The following is a 13,043-nucleotide window of genomic DNA, read 5'->3' as shown; positions in this document are numbered from 1 at the left end:
GGAGGGGAGGGGAGGCTTGCAGGTGCGTTGGCGGAAGCAGGAGCAAGTGGCGGCGGCGGCCTTGGAGAGAGGCGGCGGCAGCGGCGGGCGAGGTGGTGGGAGAGGCGGCGGCGACCAGAAGGACGGTGGCGGCGGCGGCGGCCGGTGACGGCGACGGGGAGTAGCGGCGGCGGCGGTGACGCGTGGAGGCGCGGCGGCGGCGGCTATTAGAGTTAGGATCATAATGCGATAGATACCATGTAGAAGGACAAGATATGGGCTGTGCAATCTCGATGTATTGATCGGTGCACCAGACACGTATATATAAATATGGAGGTGGACCACAACCTCAACTATACAAAGGAAACAGAAGGTGAACCCTACACAAATATACACGTACACAGTATACTCAACAGAGGGCAACCGCTACGCGCTTCTAGGCACACAGAAGGAGGGCCTCGAGGACGAAGACGCCGACGCCGAGGAGGACGACGCCTTCGACCACGACGCCGTCCCTGCGCCTGCGCAGGCTCCCGTGCCCCATGGCGTCGGGGCGATCGGCGACGCGGAAGGGCTCGCCGTCCACCCGCTCCACGCCGTCGGCGAGGAAGCGCCGAAGCGCCCGCGGGCGACGTCAACTAGGGCCGCGATTCATCCACACCCCCACTCCACCGCCCCGAGGCCCCCGACGAACGACGGGCATGAGTAGATTCCCGACCTTTTCGACTCCTCTTCTAGCACTTCTTTCCTTCCTGCAGCTTCGTCTTGGGTTTTCGTTCGCGCATGACAAATTAGGATCTGTTGTTCGATTTGAGACATGACATGAGAAACAGATTATGATTTCCTTCCTGAGACGATTTACATGTTGCTACCCGCGCGTGCTCTTGGATGATTCCGATCGGTTTCGCTTTTGCATCAAAATTGTCGTATTATTGTCGAGCATTGGCATCGGTTGTGCTCGTGCGTCGCCGGTCGTGGCGCCTATTGTGTATATACGCAGTCTTGTAGTGCTGTTGTGCCGCCTCCGCTGCCACTGCTGCTTGCTGTAGGCGGCCGTGGCAGTGGCTCCGCCGCTCGAGTCCCAGATCGAACGCAGGTCTGCAGTGGATCTTGGAATCCGTTTGCCGGTCATGGCGCCGGTAGCCGCCTCCCCTTGTATATGCAATCTTGCTGTGCTGTTGTGTCGCCGCCGTCACTTGCTGTAGGAGCTGGTGGAAATTCCGTCGTTGTTCATCGTTTTCTTCTTTTTAAGTACAGATTTACTTAATTACAATCACACGATCCGTTGTAGCATCACATTGCTGGTTTCTACTGTAGTTTTCTTCCAAAGTATGCAACCATGCATATAGTTCGGGCTGTTTCCAAGTAATTAGTCCTCAATAATTATGTGCATTATATATTTGTGATTGTATGATGTTTACATTAAGTGAGAAGTGAAAGGGGAAGAAATGTGTTTTTTTTTAAACTAGGGAACAAATGAGTTGATTCAACAAATAAAGTCCAGTTAAAAAATAAATAAAGTCCAACATTTAGAGGCTAACCAAAAATGCATTACCTTGTACCAATGCTAGAATATATAGTTACTCACAATTGTAAAAAGTTATTTTTAGGTACCTTTCTGGGTTACATGTCCGCTGAAAACCATTTCCCTGATGACACTAGCTAGTTGATTAGATTGCAATTTTGCTGGTACTTTACCAAGCGGACTGCTTGGTCAGTTGATTATCATATTGTGGTAATTAAGTGGGTGAGGCCAATAATTGCGATATCCCTCAAGAGCAAAGCAAATCGGATGATAGCTGTAATATCTGCAAGTGCTTTTCATGGTTCTTTGTTAGCTTTTTTCTTAAAGTTATTTTACACCATTAGTTCCACGGAGAAGAAGACCATGAGCTAGGAGAGAAGGAAGCGACTTTGTCTTTTTGCGGGGGTGTGGTCCAGATGGTGGGTTAGAAAAGAGGGCGTGCAATGGCCAACACCAAGAGTGAGAGCGTGAGACTATCGTACCGCGTGACGGGTGACGCTAAACGTTTTTATGACGAATATCAATCAGGCTGTATTTCATTCACGAAGAAGATGTTACGAAGTTCATGATGGACACATAAGAGCAACCTCAATGTGCCGACCCATTTCGTCCGCGCATCCGTTTTGATCGGCGTGGACCGAAAAGTCGGCACAACGCGACGACCCAAACGGATGCGCATCCGTTTTTCATCCTCCTGCCAAACCATTCCCGGCCCATTTTTAAGCCAGATTTGCGTCGGCGCGGACACGAGACGGACGCGCGCGCACCCGCCTACTCCTTCCCTGACCCGTCGGTCGGTGGCACATTGGCCATCCTCTCCCATTCCAACAGCAAACACTCGTCCGCCTCCTTCGTCGCGGACGCCGCCGCCCACTTTTCGGTGCCTCTTCCAGCGGTCGGTGCTGCAACATTCCCACTGCAAGGCCGCCACCTCCCATGTCGCACGCCACTGCTGTCCTGCTGCTGGGAAACCGAAAGCTTCCCACCCCTGCTCCCCTGACATAGCCGCGACCGCGACCAAGAAGCCGCCTAGCCGCCTCGGCCAAATCCTTCGTCCTGACACCGGCACTCTCGTCGGACGCCGACACGCTCGTCGGGCGCCGCCAGGGCAGCTAGCTGGTCCGAGGGCGACGCGGCTCCCTTCACCGGCCATCTCCTTCGTCGACGCCCGCAAACTGTTCGACAGTTTGCCAAGGTACAAAATGGACCCTGCAGATGGGTTCTTTTTTCACAATTTCCTTTGAGACTCCGACGAATCCTCGTCTGATGAGGAGGAGGAGATCTTGGCTGCCGTGTTGGTCCATCACCACCTCAATAGCCAGCGGCCGTTGTTCCGTGGCTCCATTCCGGGGCACCTTCCGGCGTTGAATCGCAACCGAGAGAGCGGGAATTTCCTTCTTTGGAAGGACTACTTTGACACAACAAACCCGTTGTTCAAATATCAGAAATTCCGCCGTCGTTTTCGTATGGGTAAGCATCTTTTCTACCGTATTAGAGAGGGGCGGTCGGCTACGATGACTATTTCGAGTGCAAAGAGGATGCCGTTGGAAAGATTGACTTCTCCTCTTATCAAAAATGCACTGCAGCCATCTGAATGCTTGCATACGGAGTGCCCGGTGATCTCATTGACGAGTATGTCTGTATGAGCGAGTCTACATGCCTAGACTCCATGTACAAGTTCTGCAGGACTGTTATTGATGTGTTTGGCCCTGAGTACTTGTTGAGAGAGTCGACTCCTGAAGATACAGCCCGTTTGTTGGCGATGAATGCCAGGAGGGGCTTCCCAGGGATGCTTGGCAGCATAGACTGCATGCACCGGGAGTTGAAGAACTGCCCTTCTGCTTGGCAAGGGTGGTATAAAGCCCATGTCAGGGCTTGCACTGTCATACTTGCGGCCGTGGCATCTCAAGATCTCGGGATCTGGCACTCTTTCTTTGGCATGACCGGATGACATAATGATATCAACGTGTTTCGGCGCTCGCCGGTGTTTGCTAGGCTCGCCGAAGGCAACATCCCACCGGTGAACTTTACCATCAACGACCACAACTACGACAAAGGATACTACCTGGATGACGGTATCTATCCTCAGTGGACCACTATTGTGAAGACAATCCCCAACCCTGTCGGAGAGAAGAAGAAAAGATTTTCCCAAGATCAAGAGAGTGCTAGGAAGGACGTCTCAAGCGTGCCTTTGGTGCTTTGCAATCTCGAGGGGGCATCGTTCGGTATCCCGCTAAGACTTGGAGCACGAAGAAACTGTGGGAGGTGATGATTGCTTGTGTGATCATGTACAGTATGATCATAGAAGATGAGCGTCCAGAACATCTCTAAGATCAAGGGTTTCAGTTTCAGGGTGAGAATGTTGTGCCTGAGCATGGAGGAGTTGCAACGTTTGAACAGTTCACCCAATTTCATCATGACATGCATGATTGGAAAACTCACATGCAACTGCAAAATGATTTGGTTGAGTATATATGGGCTCATGTTGGCAACCAATTGATGTATCTTTTTATTCGGCTTGCAAAACTATGTGAGACTATTTTACTTTTATTCGGCTTGTAAAACTATGTTTTTTTTATTTGGTTGAAACTATGCTATTTATTTGGTTGTGGACTATATGTTTGCTTGTGAAATAATGCAAAATTTGTGTATGATGTAGTGCAAAATTTGTGCTATTTGTTGAAAAAGGGCGGTCAGCCGGCCATGCCGGCATATATGGGTCGGCGCGTTGGGCACATTGCCGACCCAAATCTCAAACGGGACGGACGCGGAGCGGGTGGCCACCCAAACGAATAAAAAACGGACAAAAACGCCGTCCGTTTGGGTCGGTGCGTTGGAGTAACTAGTTCAACTTCTCCGAAGAGAGTCTAACGCCCATAAGAGCATGACAGCCGCCACGGCGACACACCAAAGGCCGAATCCCTTGTGTGCCAGGCCGCCCCATGACCCTTCGTGCTCAGCCTTGGTGTAGCGCCGACGGAGGACATCATCACGAGAGGAGCATGCCCTGCTGCTGCCATGCACGGGTCTGATCCGACAATCGTCCCTTCTTCTTTTTAGTATTATCTCTGCACTCTAACAGTTGACACGAAATGTTTTTTTTTTTGAGAAACCGGCAGAAGCACTGCCTTTTCATATAAGAAGAAGAATAAGGTTTATGTACTAGAGTGTTCCAGTTTTTAGAAGAGAAACCGGACAAAAACCCTAGAAAAACCACACGATGGCACTAATCAGCCAATACCGGCTGCCACCTGTGCCCGGCCAAAGGCCAGGGACCTTTGCTTGATGTCTTCGAAGGCAATAGCTACAACCTCTAGGTGCGTGAGGCGAGTTCCATTGAAGATGTGTCGGTTGCGCTCCTTCCAGATGTTCCAGATGGTGTAAAGGAAGCGGCCGCTCCGCCTTCTTCTGTCGTTCTTGGGCAGATTGGTGGTGAGTGAATCCCACCAGTCCGAAATCCCCATCGGAGGGGGCAACGTAGGCGTGGCCCCAGAGTCTTCTCCCGTCCACACCTGGATGTGAGACCAAACTGCGACGGCAAACGGGCAGTCCTTGCAGAGATGAGTGACCGTCTCCGGAGCCCGAAGGCAAAGGGGGCAACAAGGGTCGTGCGGCCAACCACGAACGGTTAGCATGTCGCCCGTGAGGATCTTCCCGTGGAGCACAAGCCAGGCGAAGAACTTACATTTTGGCTCAGCGTGTGCCTCCCAAATCTTGGCCGGGGAGAACCTGGGATAGGATTCAGAGAACTGGGTGTCGAGAACAATTCTTTGTGAGTTTAGAGATTGTTTCATGTTGATTTTGGTGAGAAGCTATGAGTACGACCACTAATTATGATGGTTCGATGTGTATACATGACTACATGTACAAATAGTGAAATGTGATTGTATGCAAATTAGGTTCGAGACAAACTTGAATCAGCCATTACAGTGACATTTGCTCTACGACTCTGGGCAGTTTCTATAGTTTCTAAGCTCCCAGAAGTTAGCGAAAATTTGTAGGGTACACACCTGGGAAAATGCCTCCAGCCGTTGATCTGCGCCGTGATTCGAATAGATGTTTCCACAGAAGTTGGTTGAAAAATTGATGGATATTCTTAACCCTATGAATACGAGACGGTATACGCGTTTATTCTGTACACACATACTTCCGTCTGGAGTTGTTATACATCTCTGTACCTGTCTGTATGCCACATCCCCCATTCTATTACATAGCTTGGTCGATGAGTTCATTTCACTATTCACCTTCTTCTTCCTTGCTTCCTCCTCTCTTCCGGTACCGTTTCATCCTGTGACAACTCTTTTGCTTCTCTGGACTCGGGAGAAATGATTTGTAGCACGCAAGTCCGAGGGACTTGTCAGTTTTGTACTGCCTTGCTGCTTCGCAAGTTCATACCATCGTTCTTGACATGAACTCATCAGTTTGTACTGCCCTGCTGTTTCTCAAGTCCATGACATCGTTCTTCCCATGAACTTGACACCGCATGGCTGCAGTTGTTCCATTGGTCACTATTTTCTCTTCTATTGTTTTTATATTCCCGCTATCAACAAAATATTAAAATTCACTTACATCAGACTATATTTGTAAATATACGTTGAGAATTGTGTATCAAGTAGTAATATTAATTACTCAGACGTGCCTTGCACGTGCAAGGCAAGCAAAAAGAAATTTGGAGTATGGGGTTACTTCTATTTTGTATCATTAGTGCATTATTAGGTCCTCTTTGTTAAGTCGAAAAAAAAGGTCCTCTTTGTTCATATATGATGACAAACATATATGCCTACTAACTAGGGTGAACAAAAGAAAAATGTCTGAGGTTACACATGTGTTGGGTGTCCACGCTTACCAGTGACAAACAAAGTTAAGAAGCAGCCAAATTTTACCGTGCATGCTTAAAGAGATGTACATATATAAGGGATGACTAGTTTAGAAGAAAAAATATTTATAATATAGCTGATCTAGTATCGTGCAACAACATATTACACCTCGGCCCCAACTTCTCTAATTGCCTCCATGAGGCTCGGCACAACGTTGGTGAGTGCAAGCCTTAACCCTGGCGAGCACGGCCGCTCATTACTCTCCTCGGTGGGCCTGGCATCACTAGTGAGCGTTCCGACGATGCATCCTTGAAGGTATGCCTCGCATGCCCTAAGCACGAACCTTCCCCGCTGACGGAAGTGGTCCTTCATGAACTCCTCAAATCCCTGCATTTGGCGACGTAACAGGTGAAGCATGGCCCGTAGGGTGAGCAAATATGCCTTCACGTTGTAAGCAGCGCATTGCGGCGGCCCTCCGGCGTGCCAACCAGGTCTTCGTAGCCAGCCTCATTGTAGTATGGTTGGTTATTGAGGACCAGACCTTGGATGGACACAAGGACTTGAAGGAGGGTTGACGTCACCGGGGACCAGACCTCGGTGCCATCACCTCCAAAAGTGTTGAGCAGGCTGAGGCACACGGTGCCGGAGGCATATAGGTAGGGGTTGAGGCGGAGACCAAACGAGTGGTAGTAAACTTGCGGTGGTGCCGCCGGGTAGGACGGCGGCAGTTGCAAGTCAAAAAAGAATAGCCCGTCCTGGTACGGGGTCCCACTTGGCCCGACAATCACCGCCCTGAGCAGGTCCATGCGATCTTCAAATGCACGCACATAGATGGTGTCTGCATATGTACGTGAAAAGTTCATTGGTATTAGTACAGTCCCATGCACGCATACGTGTAGCCATAAATAATACTCTTTCTGTATGAAATTAGATGATGCTCAAACAGATGTATCTAGATGTATTTCAGTGTCAGATACATCTCAAACAGATGTATCTAGATGTATTTCAGTGTCAGATACATCTGTTTGAGCATCAATTAATTTTGGCCGGAGGAAACGTTAGTTAGGTTTGGATGGTAATGTACCTGGTAAGTCATTCATTAGTATTTTCCATTCCTTCTGCACGGTCTTAACCCACGTCTTTTCGTTGGCCGCCGTCCTACAGGTCATTTCCAAAAGAACATTAGTTAACTACATATATGAATCTGTAAAAAATCTTTGCACTGGTTCAGCTATGCACCTCTATATCATATATAGAAACACGCTTCGAAAATACTCTTTGTTTTGTAGTGAGTAGTGTACCTGCGGGTTCATGGCTTCAAGGTAATGGTGATCTGATGGGCTCTGCACTATATCAAACCGCGACAAGCGAAACGGGTCGCCACCATCACCAGTGGCATCTGTGGCCTTCTCGCCCTCATCCGAAGAGTCGTGACTACTGGCAGTTGCATTGATGCTTGTCACCGCAGCAATGCTAGATAACATTGCAAGGCTTTCACCACTACTGGAGACAGGTATAGACACTACGACATTTTCACCCACCATAGATAACTCTGATATTGATGGCAGCGACCACTTTGCTAAATACCTCTTGCCTTGAGCCAACGTTTCGACTGCCAATCGGGTGACTAATCGGATGACAGCACCCAAGCCCCACGACCAAGTCATAGCACGCCCGAATTCATTTGAAAGATCATCAGGGCCTTCCATGTTTCCATCCTCTGCTGGGTTAGGATGATAGTTGTCCTAAAATCAAATTTATGAGCAACATCGATTAGTTAAGACATAATAAGTGCAAATTTAAGGAGAGCGCACTATAAATACTCCCTCTCGTTTAAAGGGCGTGCGCTTACCCTTAGGTCGTCAACTTGACCAACCTAATACAAGTCATATATTACAAAAAATATATCAATATAAAATTCAGATGTTCTATTTTCAAACCGTATAATTTTTGTGTTATATAGTTTATATTATGGTAATAAAAATGGCAACTTAGGTATACGCGCAGGACTTGTAAACTGAGACAGAGGGAGTATGTTTGATAGTTACAGCATTGACAGCATCCAGTTCTCCAGGTGCATCATCGCCGCCATTGTCCTCTAACCAGTCGCCCATTTCAGCGTGCAATTCTGTGTAGATCTCATCATTGACGATTGTGATCTCATGTGGCAACACCTGAAAACCAACGAAATATACATTGAAGCAGTTATGTCTTGCCAGTAGTGGTCCGTACTAAAATATTTGCATGGCCGTCTACGTACATACCGTTGACATGCTAACGTCACCCCACTTGACGTGGACTTGACCGTTTGGAAGGCCAACAACACGCCCAACCCATGAAAGATCAGACGTCACGGCTATGTTCTTGTGACACCGAGCCAGTGGTTGTTGCACTAGAGTTGCACATCCACTTCCAGTTAGTCCTGGAGACAGAAGGCGGACGACGATTGGAGCTGCAAGTCAAACCGCGACAGTTGGAGCTGCCCATGAGCGTTTCCGACACGCGCACAACCGTCGACGTGCTGTGGCAGGACGGCACGCTGCAGCATGGCGCGCCATCGACGTCCGTCGTGCCCTTTGAGATCATGAACGAGCACGAGTTCTTCCCTGGCCAGTACGTTGTCGATAACCACAGTGCTACCACTACCAATGATGACACTGCCCAACGCTTGGGTGTCGTTAGAAGCCTGAATTGCAAGGACCAGACGGTGCATGTGTCTTGGTTCAAGGCGGCGTCGGGTGTCGAGGAGGCCAGAGAGGTCGAGTGTCACGATACGGTGAGTGCATATGATCTGGCAAGAGACTACGACCACCGTGCTTTCTACGGTGATGTCGTCGTCCGCCTTCTGTCTCCAGGACTAACTGGAAGTGGATGTGCAACTCTAGTGCAACAGCCACTGGCTCGGCGTCACAAGAACATAGCCGTGACGTCTGATCTTTCTTGGGTTGGGCGTGTTGTTGGCCTTCCAAACGGTCAAGTCCACGTCAAGTGGGGTGACGGTAGCATGTCAACGGTATGTACGTAGACGGCCATGCAAATATTTTAGTAGGGACCACTACTGGCAAGACATAACTGCTTCAATGTATATTTCGTTGGTTTTCAGGTGTTGCCACATGAGATCACAATCGTCAATGATGAGATCTACACAGAATTGCACGCTGAAATGGGCGACTGGTTAGAGGACAATGGCGGCGATGATGCACCTGGAGAACTGGATGCTGTCAATGCTGTAACTATCAAACATACTCCCTCCGTCTCAGTTTACAAGTCCTGCGCGTATACCTAAGTTGCCATTTTTATTACCCTAATATAAACTATATAACACAAAAATTATACGGTTTGAAAATAGAACATCTGAATTTTATATTGATATATTTTTTGTAATATATGACTTGTATTAGGTTGGTCAAATTGACGACCTAAGGGTAAGCGCACGCCCTTTAAACGAGAGGGAGTATTTATAGTGCGCTCTCCTTAAATTTGCACTTATTATGTCTTAACTAATCGATGTTGCTCATAAATTTGATTTTAGGACAACTATCATCCTAACCCAGCAGAGGATGGAAACATGGAAGGCCCTGATGATCTTTCAAATGAATTCGGGCGTGCTATGACTTGGTCGTGGGGCTTGGGTGCTGTCATCCGATTAGTCACCCGATTGGCAGTCGAAACGTTGGCTCAAGGCAAGAGGTATTTAGCAAAGTGGTCGCTGCCATCAATATCAGAGTTATCTATGGTGGGTGAAAATGTCGTAGTGTCTATACCTGTCTCCAGTAGTGGTGAAAGCCTTGCAATGTTATCTAGCATTGCTGCGGTGACAAGCATCAATGCAACTGCCAGTAGTCACGACTCTTCGGATGAGGGCGAGAAGGCCACAGATGCCACTGGTGATGGTGGCGACCCGTTTCGCTTGTCGCGGTTTGATATAGTGCAGAGCCCATCAGATCACCATTACCTTGAAGCCATGAACCCGCAGGTACACTACTCACTACAAAACAAAGAGTATTTTCGAAGCGTGTTTCTATATATGATATAGAGGTGCATAGCTGAACCAGTGCAAAGATTTTTTACAGATTCATATATGTAGTTAACTAATGTTCTTTTGGAAATGACCTGTAGGACGGCGGCAACGAAAAGACGTGGGTTAAGACCGTGCAGAAGGAATGGAAAATACTAATGAATGACTTACCAGGTACATTACCATCCAAACCTAACTAACGTTTCCTCCGGCCAAAATTAATTGACGCTCAAACAGATGTATCTGACACTGAAATACATCTAGATACATCTGTTTGAGATGTATCTGACACTAAAATACATCTAGATACATCTGTTTGAGCATCATCTAATTTCATACAGAAAGAGTATTATTTATGGCTACACGTATGCGTGCATGGGACTGTACTAGTATCAATGAACTTTTCACGTACATATGCAGACACCATCTATGTGCGTGCATTTGAAGATCGCATGGACCTGCTCAGGGCGGTGATTGTCGGGCCAAGTGGGACCCCGTACAAGGACGGGCTATTCTTTTTTGACTTGCAACTGCCGCTGTCCTACCCGGCGGCACCACCGCAAGTTTACTACCACTCGTTTGGTCTCCGCCTCAACCCCAACCTATAAGCCTCCGGCACCGTGTGCCTCAGCCTGCTCAACACATTTGGTGGTGATGGCACCAAGGTCTGGTCCCCGGTGACGTCAGCCCTCCTTCAAGTCCTTGTGTCCATCCAAGGTCTGGTCCTCAGCCATACTACAATGAGGCTGGCTACGAAGACCTGGTTGGCACGCCGGAGGGCCGCCGCAATGCGCTGCCTTACAACGAGAAGGCATATTTGCTCACCCTACGGGCCGTGCTCCACCTGTTACGTCGCCGACCACAGGGATTTGAGGAGTTCATCAAGGACCATTTCCGTCAGCGGGGAAGATTCGTGCTTAGGGCATGCGAGGCATATCTTCAAGGATGCATCGTCGGAACGCTCACTAGTGATGCCAGCCCCACCGAGGAGAATAATGAGCGGCCGTGCTCGCCAGGGTTAAGGCTTGCACTCACCAACGTTGTGCGGAGCCTCATGGAGGCAATTAGAGAAGTTGGGGCCGAGGTGTAATATGTTGTTGCACGATACTAGATCAGCTATATTATAAATATTTTTTCTTCTAAACTAGTCATCCCTTATATATGTACATCTCTTTAAGCATGCACGGTAAAATTTGGCTGCTTCTTAACTTTGTTTGTCACTGGTAAGCGTGGACACCCAACACATGTGTCACCTCAGACATTTTTCTTTTGTTCACCCTAGTTAGTAGGCATATATGTTTGTCATCATATATGAACAAAGAGGACCTTTTTTTTCGACTTAACAAAGAGGACCTAATAATGCACTAATGATACAAAATAGAAGTGATCCCATACTCCAAATTTCTTTTTGCTTGCCTTGCACGTGCAAGGCACGTCTGAGTAATTAATATTACTACTTGATACACGATTCTCAACGTATATTTACAAATATAGTCCGATGTAAGTGAATTTTAATATTTTGTTGATAGCGGGAATATAAAAACAATAGAAGAGAAAATAGTGACCAATGGAACAACTGCAGCCATGCGGTGTCAAGTTCATGGGAAGAACGATGGCATGGACTTGAGAAGCAGCAGGGCAGTACAAACTGATGAGTTCATGTCAAGAACGATGGTATGAACTTGCGAAGCAGCAAGACAGTACAAAACTGACAAGTCCCTCGGACTTGCGTGCTAGAAATCATTTCTCCCGAGTACAGAGAAGCAAAAGAGTTGTCACAGGATGAAACGGTACCGGAAGAGAGGAGGAAGCAAGGAAGAAGAAGGTGAATAGTGAAGTGACTCATCGACCAAGCTATGTAATAGAATGGGGGATGTGGCATACAGACAGGTACAGAGATGTATAACAACTCCAGACGGAAGTATGTGTGTACAGAATAAACGCGTATACCGTCTCGTATTCATAGGGTTAAGAATATCCATCAATTTTTCAACCAACTTCAGTGGAAACATCTATTCGGATCACGGCGCAGATCAACGGCTGGAGGCATTTTCCCAGGTGTGTACCCTACAAATGTTCGCTAACTTCTGGGAGCTTAGAAACTATAGAAACTGCCCAGAGTCGTAGAGCAAATGTCACTGTAATGGCTGATTCAAGTTTGTCTCGAACCTAATTTGCATACAATCACATTTCACTATTTGTACATGTAGTCATGTATACACATCGAACCATCATAATTCGTGGTCGTACTCATAGCTTCTCACCAAAATCAACATGAAACAATCTCTAAACTCACAAAGAATTGTTGTCGACACCCAGTTCTCTGAATCCTATCCCAGGTTCTCCCCGGCCAAGATCTGGGAGGCACACGCTGAGCCAAAATGTAAGTTCTACGCCTGGCTTGTGCTCCACGGGAAGATCCTCACGGGCGACATGCTAGCCGTTCATGGTTGGCCGCACGACCCATGTTGCCCCCTTTGCCTTCGGGCTCCGGAGACGGCCACTCATCTCTGCAAGGACTGCCCGTTTGCCGTCGCAGTTTGGTCTCACATCCAGGTGTGGACGGGAGAAGACTCTGGGGCCACGCCTACGTTGCCCCCTCCGATGGGGATTTCGGACTGGTGGGATTCGCTCACCACCAATCTGCCCAAGAACGACAGAAGAAGGTGGAGCGGCCGCTTCCTTTACACCATCTGGAACATCT

At 48.1% G+C, this 13,043-nt stretch overlaps 2 pseudogenes; one reads left to right on the top strand and one right to left on the bottom strand.

The window, feature by feature from the left end:
• Positions 1–6,483: 6,483 nt before the first annotated feature.
• On the bottom strand, positions 6,484–8,762 carry LOC119338741 (annotated as a pseudogene).
• Positions 8,763–8,764: 2 nt separating this feature from the next.
• LOC119338740 lies at positions 8,765–11,429 on the top strand (annotated as a pseudogene).
• The last annotated feature ends 1,614 nt before the right edge of the window (positions 11,430–13,043 follow it).

Source organism: Triticum dicoccoides, chromosome 7B (assembly GCF_002162155.2).
Source record: "Triticum dicoccoides isolate Atlit2015 ecotype Zavitan chromosome 7B, WEW_v2.0, whole genome shotgun sequence".
NCBI classification, from domain to species: domain Eukaryota; kingdom Viridiplantae; phylum Streptophyta; class Magnoliopsida; order Poales; family Poaceae; genus Triticum; species Triticum dicoccoides.
This window is presented reverse-complemented; position numbering and strand designations above follow the sequence as displayed.